Here is a 13,390-nt window from a genome sequence, read left to right as displayed (position 1 = left end):
GCCCTTGCTGACTTCAGAGACAGGGCATCAAATTCAGGCATTATTTAAGCAACTAAAGCATTTAGTGAGTGAGAAGACAAATTGACAAATTAACTTGTCAAATCCTTCCTCCCGGAGAACATGAATGCAATAGATCCTTGCATAACAAAGTATTATTTCCAAATATTCGTTTTCATGCTTATATTTGTTTTCCAGTTTATAATTCCTCCAACTTATAGTTTTGGAAGAGGAAATATTTTTCAGCATTAAAGAACTCACAATTTTTAAAAATGTGTGTGTGTGTGTGAACGTATGCACACCTACATGTAATATGCAAGAAATATAATACTAAGTTCTTCTATTAGTGTATAAATCTAGATTTGTTTTAAGAGATGATGATAATTGCAATATCAGTGTTAATAATCTACAAGAAGAGGCTAAAATAATTTACAGTAATTTTTAATTCCTTACCCAAGGATATGTTTATTGACTTTAAAGAGGGAGAGAAAGATCAATGTGAGAGAAATATTGATCAGTTTCTTCCACATGAACCCCAACTAGAGATGGAACCCATAACCTAGATATGTGCCCTGGTGGGGGATCAAGCCTGCAAACTTTTGGTACATGAGATGAAGCTCCAAACAACTGAGCCACACAGCCAGGGCTATAATTTTTTATTATAATAATTTATCATAAACAATTGTTTAAATATTCAAACATGCTATAAAACATTTTTATTTAGTTTCTAAGTGTTGATTTATGAATTTTATTGGTAATCCAAGATGCTCCTGCCACAGCAGAGTAAAATTTCCCAAACTAAAATTAATAAAAACACTCTCTAATAACTGCCATGAGTAAGAAAGGTTGTCAAATTTGGCATTGTTGTCAGTAGTACATAAATTATGCAAAATATTAATTACAGCAAGCAACATAATTGATTTTGCTGAAATGAAAATATGAAATATATTTTATGGAAAATATGTAATAATCTATAAGTTATCCATGTCTTAGTATTATTACTCATCCAACATCATTGGACCATCAGTAGAATACTCAGATAATGCAATAATTGAGTACACTAGTCTTTTATATTTTGCCAACGCTCAATGACTTAAAAATGTTAACTTTATATCTTTCTATTTCATTATTGTAAATGAACATAAGTCAAGGTTTGAGAGGTTTGAGAAGGAAATATGGCTTATTTAACAGTCTATTAACTTGATTTAGACCCTTTAAATATTTAGTCATAAAATATATGGTCCTCAATTTGTACTCTTGCCCCAGGCTCTGCAAATTTGAGGCATAGACCTGTTGCTGGTTCCTTCGCAGTTTAAGCCTTCTATCCAGCCTTCCCCTTTTCCCTGACAACCTACACTTGGGAAACATTGCACACAGCCAACTGACTTGCAAATCTACTAGTACAGAACTCCTCTCTTTCCTTTGCAAACTTGAGCCCTTGCTTTCTCTGTGTTCCAACCTTCCAACCTCCTTTAGACAGAATCTGTAATATACCTAATGAATTTAAATATAAAAACAGAAACACGCTTATGTGTTTATCTATATTACTTGAATTTGTTGGTGTATATGTAGTTTTATCAAGATTTTCTATTTGATAAATTTATAGATGATAACCCTAAAATGAATGAAGAAACATTTATGTTCAAAATTTTAGTTTAAGTGCTTTTTAAAACTAATCATGATTTTCTACAACTTATTGCTTAGAGTCAAAAAGAAGATAACCAAGATGGGACTAACTCCATCTTTCTTCTTCAAGTTACTTTCCTTACTCACATACTATTGCTGGTCTCAAGTGAGCCCAAGCCTTCCAGCTTTCTTGCAAGCCTCCCAAATGCATTTTTCAAAAACAGAATGGTAGTTCTGAGAGTCTTGTTTCTCTTTTATCTCCATTCCTACCTTTCATGCCAGCTCTATTAAGCAAAATTTAGTCTTACAAAAAAAGAATGGACAGAATGAAGCATATAAGCAAATAACTTGATGGTCTCATTAAGGTAATGAACTTCGTATAAGCACAAAAATGGGAAGAGGAAGACCAAGTTGGTGATGGCTGATAATGGGTGAGGCCTAAGAGTCCACACAGAGCACCTCGATTGCAGAATGAGCCTTTTGCTTCACTGGCTGAAGTCAGATTCTGGAACAGGTTGGTCTGGCTCCATGCTTCCTGTCTGCCCATCACTTTTGCCAAAGGCACAACTTACTGGGAAAAAAAGGCTGAAACTCACAACAGGAAAAAAAGATAAAAAGAATGAGAGAGAGTTCATCATGAGGGAATGTACCTGAAACATGTCATTCAAGGATAATTAGACCTGGGTGAGAGGAATGAAAGGCAGTATCCTTATCAGACAACTGTGTTTTTATTTATTTTTTTCTTACTAGAATTTGGTTTAAGGGAGAAATGTGACCTCCTAAAACTAACATCAACCATGCTAGCATCTCTTTTAAATACATAAATTCCAAAACTAAGGGAAATTACCCCAGGGTAGAAAAATGCATACCATGCCATAAGGGATTATTTCCTTTTCATTTGTAAGAGGTCAGACATGATTAATATCTGCCCTAACCCAAAAGGAATAATGTTAATGTCAGGAAGGGCTCTCCTCATTCTTGGGTCCTACCTGAGCTAAACCACGTATCTGATGGACACTGATAATGCCAAAATAACATTTCTTTGGAATGTGAACCATTTTTGCTTACAGCTAAAAAACGTATGAAGTACAGCATAAGTGGAAGGACAGTATATCCTTTCAGATGATGACAAGGTTAGGCTTATGTCAGGGTCTCACACGCCTGCCTGAGGGGAAGAAAGGGAAGAGGGAGATGGTATGAGACATTTATCTGATTCCACTGAGTCCTTCACTAAAAATTTGATTCTTTAGATTTTTAATATGTGCTCCCTTTTGTTCTCTGGATATTGGAATGTGCTCAGCATTGTAGGAGCATTCTTTGGTGGTTAATGAAATCATGGTGACCTGGGACTGGTCCCATCTCAATTTATTTGCAAGGCTAGCACTGCATTTTATTGTAAAAATGTTCTCTTACTTTTATTGTTCTCATGGCTATATTTATTTATCTCCCTCTCCCTGTATTCACACATGCACACACAGAGAGACCACTCTGGTAGGGTTTGTGAGACAAATAACTGTATGTGAAAGCAAAAATCTTCAGAAAGAAGTATAGAGATGTAAACAACAACATGATACAGTAATGAAAATAGTTTTGAATACATGTGTTAACTCACTTTTCCCTTGGTCTCTGTGCAGACATCATATCACTCTTGGTAGTGATTAGTACTAGTTTTTCTAAATGAATCTACCTATCTACCAGGTTGCTAGGTTTCAATAGGTTAACATTATTGAGCCAATTATTCAATAAGAAGTCTCAGTTCACTAGTGAATAATTTCTAGATAAGTATTATTTATCTAAAAGTAATGAAAACTCTTAAAAGTATAAGAAATTTATTTACTTACAACACATTTTATCATAAACTACACCACGCTATATAAGATCAGGTTGGAACCAGAGTGGTAGTATTTAAATCTCAGATGTTACTAGATATGTTACTAGATAAAGAGGGCAAGATATTTAACTTCCTTGTGTCTCAGTTTTCTCATCTGAAAACAGGGAGTATTAACAACAGTACTAACCTCATGGCTTTGTTATGTAAATTAAAATAAGTAATATATGTTAAACACTTAGAGCCGTGTCTGGCATAACAAGTGCTATGTGTTTTTTAAATAAAAATCATACCTACTGAATACAATTGGGTAAACACACTCTTATAAAATACTAAGAATAGAGTCTGGCATATAGCAACTACCATATGCATTCACTAATATTACACAAACTAGAAAACACATCTTGCACAAACCACACACTGCATTGTTGTTGGGAGAGAAAGGGACACCAAAAATTAGGAAGGACACAATACAGTAGTCCCTCTCTATATCATGGTTCATTTATCGCGGCCTCATTGCATCACAGGATTTTAAAAAATATTATATTTAATTATTTATCACAGATTTTTCATATTGCAGGATTTTGCTGTACTATATATGTATGTTGATAAAGTTATGTAGGTTTAAGAGTGTAGAATATGTTTAAGAACATAAGTTGTGTTTGTCAAAGTGTGGAAAAAGTTAATAAGGGAGTGGGAAAGGTTAATAAGAGACTGCGAATGGTTTATAAGTGTGTGGGAAGGGTTTATAAAATCTTAAAATATATATAAATACTAAAATAAATGTAAGGTTCCTACTTTGCAGATTTTCACCTATCGCGGGGGCGGGTCTAGAACGTAATACCCACGATAAGTGAGGGAATACTGTATTGACCTTTATCTTGCACTTACTATGTCCCAGGTACCTCATTGTACATCAGCATTTATATTGCTTCTGAGTTTTTACTAGAACCAAATATGGTGCAACTAAAGCAATTTTACATAAGAGGAGATAAATCTCAGCAAGATGAATCATAGGATGAATCATAAGAGTGTGAAGCAAATGAAGTCTGGAGAACTCTGGTTTGTGGAGCACTGAAATATAAACTTATTCTGCTATATTTTGTTGTCTTTCATAGTTTGGGTCCTCAATTAGCTAACAATTAAGTGGAGTAAATAAATAATTATGTACATATGGGATGGTCACAAACATCAGAACAAAGACATAAAGTGTATATGAGCACAGGAAAGTCAGAGGTATCTGATTGGAGAGAATGGAGGGTGGATTTAGGAAAAAGATGACATTTTTTCTAAACACCTGAGTAGAGGGAAAGAGTATTCAATGATCACTGGCTACAGAGCATGCTCAACTTTGAGCATTTAGTGCCCACAGAGGGCAGGATGTAATGATAAATATGAGAGGAGTAGCATTGAACTGGGCTTGGGGAGGGCAGGATGAAGGGAAAAGGCTTGGAGAAGAGCTGGAGGTCACTGTGGAAAATATCACCAGCAAACATTTGCCCCTTGGAATCTATATCTATAAAATATATTTAAAGCCCTGGAGAACCCTGCTGAACACAATCTTATGTGCTTTCTCAGACTCAACTGCCTGTTTCTTTACAAAGATGCTCTTGTCTCTTGGCCCACTGTGCTCTTGAGGACTTTTCTGGGCTTCTAGAGCTGGCTCTAGTCCCAGGACAGCATGGCCTTTCACCCCTCGTGCCAAGCCCTGTCAGTGATGAGAAACCTCCCCACTTCTAAACTTGGATGAAACACCACATTGAAAGGCTTGGGTTTTGGCTGCCTGTGAAGCTGCCGAGAAGCTGAAATGTAGGGAGTTAGCTCTCCATGGAGTAAACTAACCAACGGGGGGGGGGGGGGGGGCACGGGGGCATAGAGGTGGAAGGGAGTGAGTGAGGTAAGTTCCCTTTCTTTTCTTCTTTCCATGGCTATTTGGAGGTGCAGCTGAATCCTCGCCACAGGCTCTGCTTTTAGAGAACTAAGGTTAAGGTAAGAACAATGTGTTTTTCTACATGTCTATACTCCTGCCTGTCCCCCATTCTCTAGCATTCCTTACCACACACACACACCCTGAAAATCTTAAAAAGTTTTATAAAGAGAGTTTATTAAAATTCAACACTTTAGACCAAGCCACAGAGTTCTCTAGGGTTTTCATGCACCATTTGTTCAAAGATCTGGTTAAAGACATAGAGTTACATCTAAAGATGCTAGTACCATTCTTGAGGACCATAAAGTAACCCTCTGTTATTAGTTTTATTAGTGCTTCTAGTAGTTGCCTTCTGGGTAATACAAACAGATTCACAGATTTATTTACTCATGCACCAATGATTTGCTAAATTCTTAACATGCACTAGAACTACCCTAAGTATTGAGATAGAGGTGTGTTTGTATGTGTGTGTGTTCATACTTGTTCATATTCCAACCCTGAAGAATTTACAATTAGATAAAGACTAAAAATAAGACATCACATTTAGAATCTACATATAGGTCATGTAATTTGTTGATCAATCTTAGCTTTTATATCTACTTAATGGTGGCAAAAGCAGAAACCAGTTACTTTTTATACTTCTTTCTATTTTTCCTTTTTGGAAAACAGAACTCAATTTCCTTGCCTTGCCTCTCTTGATTGTCACTGGGTCTTTTCTGGAACTGATAAAATCAAATTCTTTGCTTTATTTTATTTTTTGGTATTGCTAGCTTCCTGGCTTTGTATAGCCTGGGAGGCTCTGATAATACCATAGGTCAGGCTATTATTACATATTGAGTGATTTTGCTAGAGGAAGAAAATAATGCTATAAGAGGAACAGAAATGGAAAAGACAACTCTGTTTTTTGTTTTTGTTTGTTTTATCATATGGTGGCTTGAGTGGCACTGAGCTAGTGCATGAGTCAACACTGAATCTACACTGCAGCAACAAACAACCCTCATAGCTCAATGGCTTAACCCAACCCAACCATAATTTTCAATCGTCTACTCATCCTAAGCCAGTTGAAGGGGCTTAGCTCCAAAAAGACAAGTAGGGACCGGGCTGTTTAGTGACTCTCCTGGCCGTAGTTGAACTTTCTGAAATACATGGTCTCTGCACTTACCATGACAGAAGAAGACATCAACAACAGCAAAACCCTGTAAGAACTTGGCTACAGAAGTGACACATGGCACTTCCATTTCCATTTCATTGGCAAGAACTAGCCACAGGCCTCACTGAACAGCAAGGAGAATGGAAAATGGGGAAAGCAGAAGGAATGGCTGGTGAGCACTCAGATCTCTGCCGTATCACCCATGCCAAATTGTGACACTAAAATTATAAATGTATCAATCGTAACTTTAACTTCTTCAGATGTTTGAATTTGGCCCTCAACACATTTAGTGAGTCTCTGTGTCTTAGCAATTTCTAAATCTTGTCCTTTCTTCTTCTCAACCTCAAACAGATAGTGTTGCATTCTACAATTTAAAAAAAAAAATTGCTATAAATAGCGAAACTCATTATTGTGTTAAAATTTGAATCAGCACTAACACAAACCTGTGTTTTGATGTAACTGAATTCCCAAAGAGGAAAAATCCTAGACATCTTGCTCAAGAATTTTCTGGACCTCAGCTACATCAGGGAAATGTCTCAAGTCTCTGAAGGGCATCTCAGCCATGGGTGGACTAATTTCCTCTAATATAGTTTTGACAGGCTTAGCATCACTGGTCCAGCCACCCGCCACCTCTGCCTTGTGCAGAATTTGCATTATCTAAAGATCACTCTGTAAGCTATGGTCCATTCGCCTTGGCAAATACTGTTTAAATATAGCATCCATAAATAAATGTTAAATAATTCATGAACATAATTTTGTAAATTCTGCTAGGCCACACCTCTCTGGGGGCATATTTATGAACACACGTCAGCCCGGAATCAATGTGTCTGCCAAGCTCCTTGCCTCTGAGGCAGAATTCCCACATCTAGCCCAAAATGCTGCAAACGGCTCCGATTCCCCTTCAGTAGTCATCCATCATACTGTCACTTTAATTCAGATGCTGCTACTTGTTTTAATAACATACATCTTACACAAAGAATATTGCTAACACAAGAATCTTGGGGTAGATTTTTACAACCTCATAAAATGGTATTAACCCTCTGATCCCTGATGCTCTTTCCACGCAGCACGGGCTTCTGGACGCTTTCCCTGCCCCCTCCATTCCCTCCGATCTTCCTGATGATTATCAATAACCTCCGTTCATGGGGGCTAGATAGCACCAGGACCCGTGTCATCAATCACTGTAGTAAAAATATTATTCCTCCAGCATTGCCCTGAAGAATTATGGAAAGAATAAAAGTGTTATTGCAGGAATTATTTAGCAAACAATAGATGGATAAAATGTATTACGGTAAGTGTTAAATTATATCACCTCATTACAGAGAGCTGACTTCAGATAGCGGGAAAGTGGCTTGCTGCCTTTTCTAAGTAGTTCAGAAGAACAATGGGAAGGACCACAAAAGATTCCAAAAGGAAACACCAGTCTATCAAGACTAGGATATATTCTACCAAGGAGAAATGTGTTTGGGGCAATTATTTGAAATAAAAGCCTCCTCCTGGCCTGTTTTGAATATTAAGCTGAAATTTACAAAAGAGCAATGGAGGCTTTATATCTGGTTGTTGAATATAAGATGCTATTCTAGGAAAGAGATTCTTAAAACAAGAAAATAAATGTGTAGTCTAACCGCTCCCTTGCCATGCACCCCCTCCTTATACCCCCTGCGTACTTCTCTAAGCAAGGGTGAGGGAGCTGTGTTCATTGGTGAGGGAAATATACATCTTGCAACAGTTAGGTTTTAGTGGGTTCTAGGAAAGTGTACCATGTCAATATTTGCAGCCTTTGCCAATGCTGAAAAATACTGTTCCTGAAATGTCAGATTAAGCCAATTACTAAAATCAGGCTTGCATTTTAAGTACCATTAAGGATACCTAAACAAGGTTGGAAACCATGCAATTTTTTTTTAACCAAGTAGTCTTTTATCAGTTAATGCAGATTTTTTTTTTTTTTTTTTTGGCATAATGTTACACTGGGCTCCTGGGATTCATTTGATCAACATGATTAAATTATTTCCTTACTCAGCTAGAAGGAAATTACTAGTTACCAGACATTATGTGTCTGTTAATTATGTGCAATAAGGCTCTCTTCTATCACACCAGCTCCTGCATTCATGTTCTGTGCATTTTAAAGGCATTATCATTAAAAAAATTTAAATATTGAAAATGGACAGCTATAATTTTGTTTCATCTATTTAATAAATAAGTAATCTGTGAAATCAGTGGTAGAAAGTGTCTTTTTGCTCTTTGTGTCAGCATAGACATTCTTAAAAACATACTGAAAGAACCTTTTGATTTTTATCTTCACAAAAGAATATTTCCCTGTCAGTTTTCCAGGGCAATGGCCAGGTCCTCTATTACTGAATAGAGTGAATATGAGCATTTCCAAAAATAAAAAATAAAAAATAAATCTATGATTGTGCGGTTCTTCAAAATAAAGTCTGCTCACCTAGGGTGGGTGGTGGTCCCAAATTTGCATTTCCTCTTGTAGCTCAATCTACAACCTAAGGTTTCAAAAGATTTTTTTTTTTTTCAAAAAAAGAAAGTGAGAGACAACATATGGTAGCTGAGAGGACTTATTTTGTCTTCTAATGAAATGATGTGCTTCTGTTTCATATTAAAGTGTTAATCGGTCTGAAATTAGGTCTCACAAAAAGAATAGTGCTTTTAAAATGCTTAATATGATTTATTTTCTGCAGTCAAAACCAGATGACTTTTATTTTTGTATCAAAAAAGAGAAAGTGGAAAGCAAGCTCTTTCTCCCCCGTGTCCCCACACTTCCCCCATCTGCCCAGGCTTGGGATTTAGATCCAATAACAGGTTTATAGAATAGAAAGCTCTTTAGAGTCGGAGCTTGCACTGAAGCCTAGAAGGTTTTGAGTTTGAGAATCTTCATAGGTTTATGAACTCTCAACAAATATTTCAAAGAAGGAAGTTTCACATTTGAAGTAGGTGATCCTATTAGGCGCTGAGAGATGGTGCCTTTGTTGTGGGCCCAGGCATCATTTCATGTAAGATAGAGCCGTGTCCCACTAATATGCCAAGACATCACTTTCATGCCAGAAACAGATAGGGCTGAACTTGTTTCATGCACTTTGGCTTTCATTGTTAATAATGAATGAAGAAAGTTCAGAGGAGAGGAGCTAAGTGGATACTGGGCTTTAGAAGAATGAATTTTAACTAGCAACATGCCAAACCAGTCAGAAACCACTTAGATGGTCAGGAAAGAAAATACAAAGAAAGAACTCATCCTGGAGGTCTGTCCACAGCCATCACTGCACGGAGCCCACAGCTGTGACATTGGTGAATCTCCTTGGAGCAGATTCTAGCAGCTTCATTCACCAAGAGGTGCAAAATGGAAATCTCTTACTCTGTTCTCCAAGGAGACAGACGTACAATCAGGAACAAGAAAGGCAATTAATATAATTTTAAACTTCAACAGATGATGAATTTTAGATTTTCTGAGTCAAAACAACACTTGAAACTACAGAATATCTTTTAATTTCCTGCATCCTTTCTTCTTCTTCCTTATGTTTTTCCTTCCTTCCTTATTTCTTCTTTTCATTTTCCTTTCTTCCCTCTCTTTTTAGCCCTCCTTTTCCTCCCTCTTGCCTTCTTTCTCCTCTCCCTTCCTTCCTCTCTTTGTTCCTTTATTTTACCTTTTATTTGACTTTCTTGAGAAAGACCTCAATAACAAGGAAATGTACTCTGAAGATCATGTATACAGTATTAGTTTTGTTTTGTTTTTTAACTTAACCAACATTCATTGAGAGGTTCCTTCTTGTTACATCTGGTAGTCACCCAGGAGAGGAGAGTGAACAAGACAAATCCAGTCCTCTCTCTCATGGAGCAAAGAACTTAGGAATCTTAGAATCTAAGCTACTGGGTTCAGTGTGTTTTTCAACTCAGTTTTGTACCTCATCCACAGCACAACTTGCTGTTTCATCAGTTTGATCGTCAAAGTTTCAGTACTATCAGTAGACTTGTCATCCCAAACAAGAAAACTGACATATAAGAAACTGATCATTTAGAAAAAAAGTTTCAACAGTAAACAATAAAACCACATGATTTGGGAGTTTAAATGGAAATTTGAATTATCTAGAATGTCAGATTCTCTGAGCAACACAGTTGAGGTTTGGTTATCTGTGGGGAGATAGTAAGAGGCCCTGCACTGGTTCTCAGGACATGGCAACTACAGCCCTTCACCACGTGTATTCTAAGTGACCTTGACCACTTCCTATCATGATTGTCAATAGCCTGATCCATCTTAATGGATATTTTGTCACCTGCTATAGAAATCAATAAAACTACTATGCAAATAGAATTAATTACACTAGCATCTTTTGGTAGTCAAGAGCCCTACCAATTTAGATTCTGGGCCTTCAAAGTCAAATTTTAGAAAAGAGTTCCTTGATCTTTGATCACATATAAATTCACACATTCTCAATTTAGTGGAGTGCCTTAATTTTAGGCACTTCCCTGTGATGCTAAAGTTGTTTTTCTAGTATTCAAATCAAAGCATTCCTCTTGACAACCAATTTACTGGGAGGGAAGGTTCTACTTTAGTTGCCAGAATTTGCTTTAGAATACTCTACCAGCCACATCCAGACAATTGCAGATAAGCCTTACAAATAGCCACACTCTCATGGCTCTTCAAACTGTAATATGAAACCAAAAACACTAATTTGAAGAATATGTACACTCTTATGTTCACTGCAGTGTTATTTACAATAATCAAGATTTGGAAGCAGTCCAAGTACCCATCAGTAGATGAATAGACAAAAAAGCTATAGTGCATTTGTATAATAGAATATTATTCAGCCATAAAAAGGAAGAAAATCTTACCTTTTGAGACAACACAGATGGACCTAGAGAATATTTTGATAAGTTAAATAAGCCAGTCAGAGAAAGACAAAACCATATGATTTCACTTACATGTGGAATCTAATAAACAAAATAAACTAACAAAATAGAAACAGACTCAGAGATACAGAGAACAGACTGATAGCTATCAGAGGGAAGAGGACTTGGGGGCTGGATGAAAAGATGAAGGGATTAACTCATAAAAACCCCTCATAGATACAGGCAACAATATGGTAATTACCAGAGTATAAGAGGGGTAGGGGGAAGTAGCACAGAACAAAGGAGGGATAAATAGTGATGCAAGGTGACTTGACTTGGGGTGGTAAACAGAATACAATATGCAGATTATGTATTATAGAATTCTATACTTGAAGCCTACATAATTTTATTAACCAATGTCACCCCAATAAATTCAATAAAAGTAAAAAAAAAAAAAGAAAATTATGATATGACACTGATTTAATCCTTTTACCACCTTGGAAAGTCAGGCTGCTACAGATGGACCATGAACTGATTATTAACTTATATTTGTTGCCAGGATACAAAATATAGGATAAAACCCAGTTTAGCTTTCTTTTTCTATTAATTTAATCAACTAGTGTTGGTCTCAGTGCCAAATCCATAGATTTGCCCTACAAGCCTTGTGAATTGTGCCTTTTACTTATGAACCCACTCTCATTTGCATAATTTGATGAATAAATGTCTTTGCATATCTGAAGTTGGCTTAAAGCTTTAAGAAGGCAGCACATACATTTATGTTTCTTTGTGCAGAGTTGTTCCATTTGGTAAAGTTGGCCCACCAGCTTTTGCTACCTAACATGTCTTGACAACCAATCTTAGAGTCTTTTTCCCTAGCTTATGTATTTCCTGATGTGCTTTGCATTTGGGATCCCATGGTTCTCCTTCTCTGGAGATTCATCTTGGATGTCTAATTGGAAAGCCCCTTTATTTCCCTTACTTAGCACATGATAAGATCTCTGTTCCCTTCTCATTATTTCTCCCATTTTGGAGCTTAACTATGTAGCCCTTGGATGTTTGCTTTATTGTCTCTTGAAAAATTACCCCTTCCTTGTTAAGGAACTCTACTGATAATCTTTTTACATTCTCTCTGCTTTTTGGTACCTAGAAAATTCCCTTGAGTTAACTAACCCAGACTTCAGTTGAAGATTTTTCCGTATTTATTTTTAGGAAGCTAAATAGCCCCAGGTCAGTGTGGGGGAGGGAAAAGACTCATGCACTCCTTGTGTGAGTATATCTTGCACAAACTTTCATGCACACAATCTCACAATATACCTTAAACCTGAAAACCACACCAGCCCTTTGCACAAGTGATTTTATTTCTAGCATTGTCCAAAGGAAACGTCCCTTCCATGTTCAGAGGTGTACAAAACAACATTGTTTATAAAAACAAGAATGAGAAATTTAGCTGTTTATCAACAGATTTGTAAAATAAAGTTCTCTATATTAATATGACAGAATAGTAGGTAGCCTTGATATACATAAAGATGAATATTTACTGACATTGAGTATATCTAGGATATATCAACTAAAATATTACAAAATACCCCTCTATGTTTGATCAGTCAATCTATTGCCTATCTACCTACATGATCTTTACCTATTGTTTTATCTCTTCAGTTAGAGCAAATAATGGTTACCGATGTGTGATGAAAGTATGGATGTATTTTATTTTCTTATTTATGCATAGATACACTTTTCAATTTTTAAATGAAATATATATTGCTTGATGATTTTTTTAAAAGCAACAGTGATTAAAGAAAAGTAAGAAGACCCCTGGCCAGTGCAGGTCTCATAGGCACATACCAAGTTTTGACCCACCCATCACTGAGGGTGGGTCCAATCTACCTCTCACCATTATCCTTTCAAGCACCAGGCACTCTGTATACAATGTATACTTTTATCTTTTAATGAGTGCACTATCTAGAGGAGTAGGTATTCAATGAATAGTTACTAAATTGAAAGAAATGAAATTATCTATCGAGTG

Source organism: Furipterus horrens, unplaced genomic scaffold, assembly GCF_987537825.1.
Source record: "Furipterus horrens unplaced genomic scaffold, mFurHor1.1.pri manual_scaffold_6, whole genome shotgun sequence".
Taxonomy (NCBI): Eukaryota; Metazoa; Chordata; class Mammalia; order Chiroptera; family Furipteridae; genus Furipterus; species Furipterus horrens.
The sequence above is the reverse complement of the archived record's forward strand: the minus strand, read 5'-3'. Positions refer to the sequence as shown.